Here is an 8,089-nt window from a genome sequence, read left to right on the forward strand (position 1 = left end):
GTTCTGTTTCTGGGATAGGAAGGGAAATCTTACTAGCAGGACACAGAGGGCAAAAAAAACTTAACAGGAGTCTTAACTAGTGGTGAGCAAATATGCTTAGGTTTGATTTGAGAGCCATTTGTTGAACTCATAAAAAAAATTCCTGAAAAAGCAAACTTCATTCTGAACCACACTAAAGTCAAGGTGGGGGGAGGAGAATCTACTCTGGAAGAAAATACCATTCAGCAAGAAGAGGCTCCTTTGTTTTGTGCAACTTCAAGGGCAACATGTGAAAAACACTGACATTATTCCTTGAGTTACATACAGCATAAACACCCCTTTAGATTTATATTAAAACAATATTTTAGGAAGAGTTTGCCGCAACAATTTTTTATCTAACAGTAATAGGCCAGAATTGAGCAGGGAATGTAGAAGACGCAACAAATCTAAAAACTATTAGAAGGTTTACACTTCGAAAAAAACAAAACTAAAGCGCTCAACTCCATAACATCTTCCTGCTGTGCAATATCACACTGTATTTTCTAAAAAGTTTAATAGCATGTCAACATAAAGAGCACAAAAGCACTTACACTGAAAGAAAAATTAGAGTGCCAGAGACACTAGTCAGACATTTAGCACAGTGAAAATCATTCAAAAAATATTGCACACACACACTGCACATCATGTAAGTGGTTTTACTAGGCTGCAATGTAAGATGGAGAGATGAGGCAGGTTTTATTACTGAATGCACTTTAGAGTGTATTATTTCTGAGACAAAGGCCTCAAGGGCTAAACCACATCCCAATTTAGGTGTGGAGGTAAAAAGGTGAAAGTTTAAATTTTTCTAATTAAAACAGAATTTACAGGCTACATACAGCATCCATAGTATTTTTACAATTTCTTGTAGGCCTCTTGACCTAAACCACCTCCCCAAATAGCTTTAGAGGAACAAAGCAAATATAACGTTTATATGTTTTAGATTATTATAGATGTAATTTTTTTATAGACCTCATTGGCTAAATCACATTTCCATTCACCTTAGGAGGGGCAAAAAGGCAAAATGTATATTTTTCAGATCACAGGTGCAATATGCCACACCCAGCATATGTAATATTTATATAATTTCTTGTAAAGCTCATTAGCTAAACCACATCACATTTAGCTTTGGATGGCTCAAAAAATGTAACGCTTATATTTTTCACAATTGAGATGGAAGGGTTATAAAATGTGATTATTTGGGGCAATAAACTGTACCACACTAGTATACGATGATGTGCTGCTAGAAAGGACAGTTTTGCTTGTGTTCACGCTTCTGACCCATAAAAAGGACTACAAGAACCCAAGTAAAATTATATAAAAGTTAAATATAACCCTAAAAAACACCTAAAACACAAAACCCCACACACCAAACCTAAAGCACTAAACCCAAAACCCTTTTTCCACACTAGAAACTTTAACTCAGTAGACTCTTTCGATTCTTGGACTCAGCCGACTCATATGATTCTTAGGGGTTGATTTACTAACCTTATAAACACGCCACAAACAAGTATACACCTCTGTAGTGTGTTCCCTCCCAGATAATTACACATTTACAAAAAAAATTAAAACATTTTTTTTTTAACCACTTCAAGACCAGGTGTTTAGACCCCCTTCCTGGAACAATTTTTGGTTTTAGTTTTTATTTATTTGATTAATTTTTCACTTAACATTTTTTTCACTTAAATGTATTGATAGCATTAGGACCAATGTTCCCCAGGAGCTGCCTGACACCATTTTCTGAATCAGAGTCCTCTGATTCGGATCTTCTATGAAGTTTCAGACAGCTCCTGAGCTTCGGTTCACTTGCTTGTCAGCCGACTTAGCAAGTGAACCGAAGATTCGATTCATGAATCGGTTCTTTTGGATGAACTAATTCAAATGAACCGATTCATTTAAAAGATCCAAACTTTTTATCTCTACTATCTACTTCAAGTTTCCAGGCACACTGAAAAAGTCTGCTGGGAAAACTGCCTTTTATACAGAGGGTGAGGCACATTTGAATTCCCCCATCATTGGCCCTTCTATGTCATCTGACCTTAGTTCAAAGGCCAGGAAATGCATGATTGGTAATCCAGAAATATTGCTTTTGAGAATGCAACTTTGTCTTTCTAATAAAAATTAGAAATATTCAAATAACCTTGATACACATATAAATATACAGTGTTTCCCCGAAAATAAGACACTGTCTTATTTTCTTTTTTGCACGGAAAAAGGTCACTCTCAGGATCTCAGTTAATTCAAGCGAGGTACCGTGATAGGTTGCCACCCGTGCAATTAGTCCATCTGTGAAATTTCCTTGTTACTAAATATTCCACGGTCAACTGTTAGTGGTATTATAGCAAAGTGGAAGCAACTGGGAACAGGAGCAACTCAGCCACAAAGGGGTAGGCCACGTAAAATGATAGAGCGGGGTCAGTGAATGCTAAAGCGCACAGTGCGCAGTAGTAGCCAACTGTCTGCAGAGTCAATAGCTACAGACCTTCAAACTTTGTGTGGCCTTCAGATTGGCACAACAACAGTGCGTAGAGAGCTTCAAGGAATGGGTTTCCAAGGCCGAGCAGCTGCATCCAAGCCTTACATCACCAAGTGCAATGCAAAGCGTCAGTGGCGTAAAGCACGCCGCCACTGGACTCTAGAGAAGTGGAGACGTGTTCTCTGGAGTGATGAATAACGCTTCTCTGTCTGGCAATCTGATGGACGTGTCTGTCTGGGTTTGGTGGTTGCCAGGAGAACGGTACTTGCCTGACTGCATTGTGCCAAGTATAAAGTTTGGTGGAGGAGGGATCATGGTGCGGGGCTGTTTTTCACGGTTCGGGCTTTGCCCCTTAATTCCAGTGAAGGGAACTCTTAAGGCATCAGCACACCAAGACATTTTGGACAATTTCATGCTCCCAATTTTTTGGGAACAGTTTGGGGATGGCTCCTTCCTGTTCCAACATGACCAGTGCACAAAGCAAGGTCCATAGAGACATGGATGAGGGAGTTTGAGGTGGAGGAATTTGACTGACCTGCACAGAGTCTTGACCTCAACTCGATAGAACACCTTTGGGATGAATTTGAGTGGAGACTGCGAGCCAGGCCTTCTCGTCCAACATCAGTAGCTGACCTCACAAATGCACTTATGGAAGAATGGTCATCTTTGCTCTTCAAGCTTTCATGTGGATTCCACATGGAAATAATTATCTGCCTTTAATTGTTTCTGGCCTCCTTGGCTCACTTTTGAAAGCACCTAAGGGAACCTGCCTGCTGACATATGATTGGCCCTTAATAACATATTACATACTGTATACTTCAGCATACTTGTAAAGGCAGAATACTCAAGTGGGCTCATTTTATTTGTGCAAGCGGATTAGGTGTGCACTTGTATAATTAATTTCAGACTCAACAGGGTCTTTCCCTTCTTACTGCTCTTATTATATAACATAAAAACCTATCTAACCATTTTACACTGTCGGAGAGCTAACTTTTTATGTGACTAGAAGGGAAAAGTAATTAACAACTGTAAATTATGACATTCTGTGGTTTACAGTTATTCATTATTATAGCTTATAACACCCAACCTTGCTAAATATAATAAAACTGTGTTCTATAAATATTTATTTCTAAAGTTATGTACAATGTATAATTGTATACATACCTTGTAAATCTTCTGATATTACATAAATTAAAAAGAATAAATTACCATTTTCCGCACATCTAGAGAATTATGTACAGTTGTCTATAAGAAAATGTAAGCAGAGCCTGAGAGGATTCAGAGAAAGGAAATCTAATTAATATGATTAAAATGTATGTAAAGCCCAAATGTTCTATTTTTCTTTCGTTTTAAAGTTAAAACCCTGTCAATTTTTTGCTGTCTCTCTCCTGCTTGGGAGAATTGTCTTTGCTTCCTGTCCTTTAGACACATCTGGAAATGAGATTAAATCTCTCCAAAGGGAATGGAATTCAGATCTTAGAGTGTTGCCATGAGAGCATTTGTTACTCTCCATTAGAGAATTTTGCATCACCTCTTGCTCTGATGACAACTGAAGTTTTTTGGACATCCCCTCACTTTCCATTTCAGGGAAAATGGTCCTCAGGACAAATGACAGATAATCTTCTTAGCAGGGACACAGATATAAATACAAACTTGACAAAGGGTCTAACCCTTCCCTACTCTATCCAAAACTAAAAAAGAAATTGTTTTGCTTTTTTATACTCTTATAATAGGTAAATTGGAGGTCAGTATAAAACATCTAACAAGCTATTTTCCTCGTACTGTGCAAGTAACATACACCAATCTTTTTTTGGACTGACATATTTGCAGTATTTGGGATATCTGAAGAGCGAAGCATAGAGAAATTCTAGAGCTAACAGAAATAGGTGTCAGAGGAATAGGATCCAAAGAGAACAGACAGGAACTAGAACTCTGGTCTTGGTTCAGAGCCTTGATATTCATTTTGCAGCAACACACAACATTGGGTCCTCTCTGTGTTGCCAATTGCAGATATAGGCTCTTTCCATTTAATGAGTGCCCAGTCAAGCAAAGTAAAGTAAAGTAGAATCTCATCTTCAGAAAGGCAGGGAGCTAATCTGAATGAACAGTAAAGGTCAAAATACACAAACAGGATCAGAAGCCAATAGTTTCTAGATGAAAGTCTCAAGATTAGTAAAACCTTTTCCACTGTTGAATGATGTTCAATGCAGTTTTACCAATGAGATATGTTGTCTTTGAGGAGGACCCTTTGCTTGGGATTTCCTTTTGTCAGGCATAGGTGTTCCATGAAAAGAGACCTAACATTTCCAGAGGGGAGCTAAGGTGTAGCAGCCAGTAACAATTTACTTGTAGTACACATGATAAAAATGTCACCTTCAATTCTATGACATGTCAATTCTTAGTATAAGTTATATTTTAACAGACATACTACTCTTCCAACATAAATAATATTTTTGCAGCTGTGCTCTAGTTGATGTATAACAAAAAATATATTAGATCTGTGTAAAGAATTTCCAAAGAATATGTCTACTATATTTGCGACTCTCTAAAATGTTTGCTTTTTTTGGTAAAAGCCTCATGCTACCTTTGCCAATGAAGAGTATTTTTCTTTGAACTAATTTTCTTGTATAACATAAAAGCCTCCCAAGAACATCAAGAGTATATTCTCATTTTTTTAAATCCAAACCTAAAGGGGTTAATGAAATCTATAAGATTAAAATCTGGGAAATAAATCTTGGTTTATTGTACCTTTTGGAGAGGTGTCTTCCCTTGAGTGAAGTTTGCTCTCAGAATAGTATCAATAGTGCATATTGCTTTTTAGAGATAAGAACTTTCTTCATGTTTGTGAGATTATATTTTTTTTAGCACATAGATAGGCCTTTAGCTAGAATCGTTCCCTTGATGCAATTCAGTTTATATATCAGTTTGAGCTCTCTTTTTTTGTTATTTTTCTCCTGCTTTACTTTTTTACTTGGACTTCAGTAGAGTAGTTTATTTGAACCTAAATGCATTATATATAATACAAAAAGAACATTATTTCCTACATATAAATACATAGGAGTGTATGACATAAGATCTTTACTGAAACTCACAAAAGCTAAAACTGAATTTAAAATGGCTCATCTAAAAAAAAATATGGGGCTTAGCAAAGTGAAAAATCCAGCAACGGTTTCAGGCAAGTAAATTGAGACTCCACTGACATGCCCGCAGAACAGTGTTCATGCAGGTTATGTGATTTTATGGCAGCGTCTGTTCACATGACCTAGAACTAGAGTTCGAATGGACTTGCTTAAAGGGACTACTTAAAAATTAAAAATAATTTTCCTATTTTTAATTAATGATAACATGGCTCTACACCTGCATGCTAATCCCATACCAAGGGTTCTTTGTTTTTTATCTCACACACAAATCCTGGGCAAAAAGTCCAACAACCTTTTAACACACTAATGTCCAATCAGACACTCTGCGAAGTGTGGATTCTGAATCCTGTGGGAGATTTTTCAGTTTGACACTCATCTGCTTGCCTTTAAACAGTCTGAGTTAGCCAATACAGGCAGTCCCCGGGTTACATACAAAATAGGCACTGTAGGTTTGTTCTTAAGTTGAATTCGTATGTAAGTCGGAACAGGTTTAAGTGTAACTCCAGCCAAAAAACATTTTTTAGTTTTGGATAGCAGAGGGAAGGGTCACGTTTGTTTTGTTGTCTGTTCCTGTTGTTCAGAAGATTATAATATCATTTAAAAAAAACTTTTATTACCAGGAATCGGGATATAAAATCCTTGCTAGATGGTACTCCACCCCCGAGAAGCTGCATGCGATTTTCCCAGGGGCCTGCGGCGACTGCTGGCGCTGTGGCTCCTCCCCGGCAGGCATGTTACATATCTTCTGGTCGTGTCCGACACTGCTTCAGTTTTGGACCCAAGTTCACACAATCACTCAAAAATTCACAGACAATCAGATCCCCATGACACCCTCTTTCTTTCTTTTACATCACAACACACACTCACTGAAGGGGTATAGAAAGTCGGTTATTATCCACCTGATTAACGCTGCTCGGGCCTGCATCCCGGCCATGTGGAAGAAAGCTTCCCCGCCTTCAGTGCAACTATGGCTCAGCAAGGTCTGGGACATTAGACACATGGAGGACCTTACCAGTTCCATAAAGGGGACTGGTACTCGGTTCAGGACTACCTGGTTCTGGTGTGATGAATACACGTCTACACAGGAATACCTAGATCTATTGGTCTGAGAAAGCCGGATCTCTGGGACCCCTGCATTTGCCCCTCTTCTTCCCCTCCCGCATCCCTCCATTCCCCCCTTGCTTACCCCCTCTACTTTTCCGTCTTTGTCAATCCTTAGCAACCCTACCCACAGAATGTAAATACTTACCTGCCCCATTGACATGGCACCGGGGAGCCTTCCACGAGTCTTCCACCCGAGTTATACCACGGTTGGGCGGCCCGCACATTGGGATATGGTTGGGCTGCGCTGGCGGAGGTGGGCTCGACTCCCTCCGCCTGTGGCGATCCACTCAGACGATTGGGAGCCCATAATGGGATCGTACCACCATCCTACAGGCCCACAGTATTGCCAGCACACGATCTGACGTATGGTCAAGTAGGGCCTTCTCTAGGTCTATCTGCCATAGGGTTGTGAAAGTGGAAAGTTTTCAATATGCTGTATTTTCCACTGCTTATACGATGGGAGTTGTTTTCTCCGCTTGATATGTACGATTGTATGTTTGAACAAAAACAAAAAAACTTCGCTAAATAAAATAATTTATTTTTTAAAAAAAACTTTTATTTCAAATGACACACCAAAAAAAGTTTTTTTTCGATTTTTAATTTTATTTTATAAACTTAATTTTTTTATTATTTGTTTCCATTTTTCATGTTTATTTGTTTTACTTTTTTTGTCTTTTTAATTTTAGTTTAACTTTATTTTGTAAACTTTTTAATTTTTTTTATTATTTTATTGCTGGGAACAAGAGACAGTCTGCTATTGGATATTTCAAATTGCAATAGCCAATAGCAGGCTTGCTATTGCATCTGCCCACTACCTGCTGTCAATCAGCATAGGAGGACCTGATGGAGAACTCTCCAGTGGGCGGGTACAATAGCCAGCCTGTTATTGGCTCCTAGCCTGCAGATGTAGAGGAGGCAGAGGAGCAGCGGCCGGACACGAGAAGCGGCCAGACTGGGGGAGTGGAAGGGCGGTAATCCTCAATGCTCCCAACTGATCAAGGAAACCATGGTAAATAAATATTGTAATTATTTGGCAGATGTTCTGTGGGCACCAATGAATTGTCCAGGCATCCTGTCCCAAGAATTGGTATTCCATCCTAATTCTCAGTTGCTTACCTTAACAACCTGGCTGTTGAAGCCCAGGTCCTCAAGAACAGTGTTTTTTCACTTCTGCTCCAGAGCTGAAAAGATATAATATGCAAAACCGCTGGATTTCAACAATGGATTGTTCAGCATTGGAACTATGCATATAAAAATTAAAGCTGATTTCTGCTAAGTGACAAAATTCCTTTAATAACAAAATGGGTCACAATTGTGCATTTAATTTAAATAATTTTCAACTATTCTATGTTTT

This window comes from Nanorana parkeri, unplaced genomic scaffold (assembly GCF_000935625.1).
Source record: "Nanorana parkeri isolate BGI_ZX_2015 unplaced genomic scaffold, ASM93562v1 scaffold564, whole genome shotgun sequence".
Lineage (NCBI taxonomy): Eukaryota > Metazoa > Chordata > Amphibia > Anura > Dicroglossidae > Nanorana > Nanorana parkeri.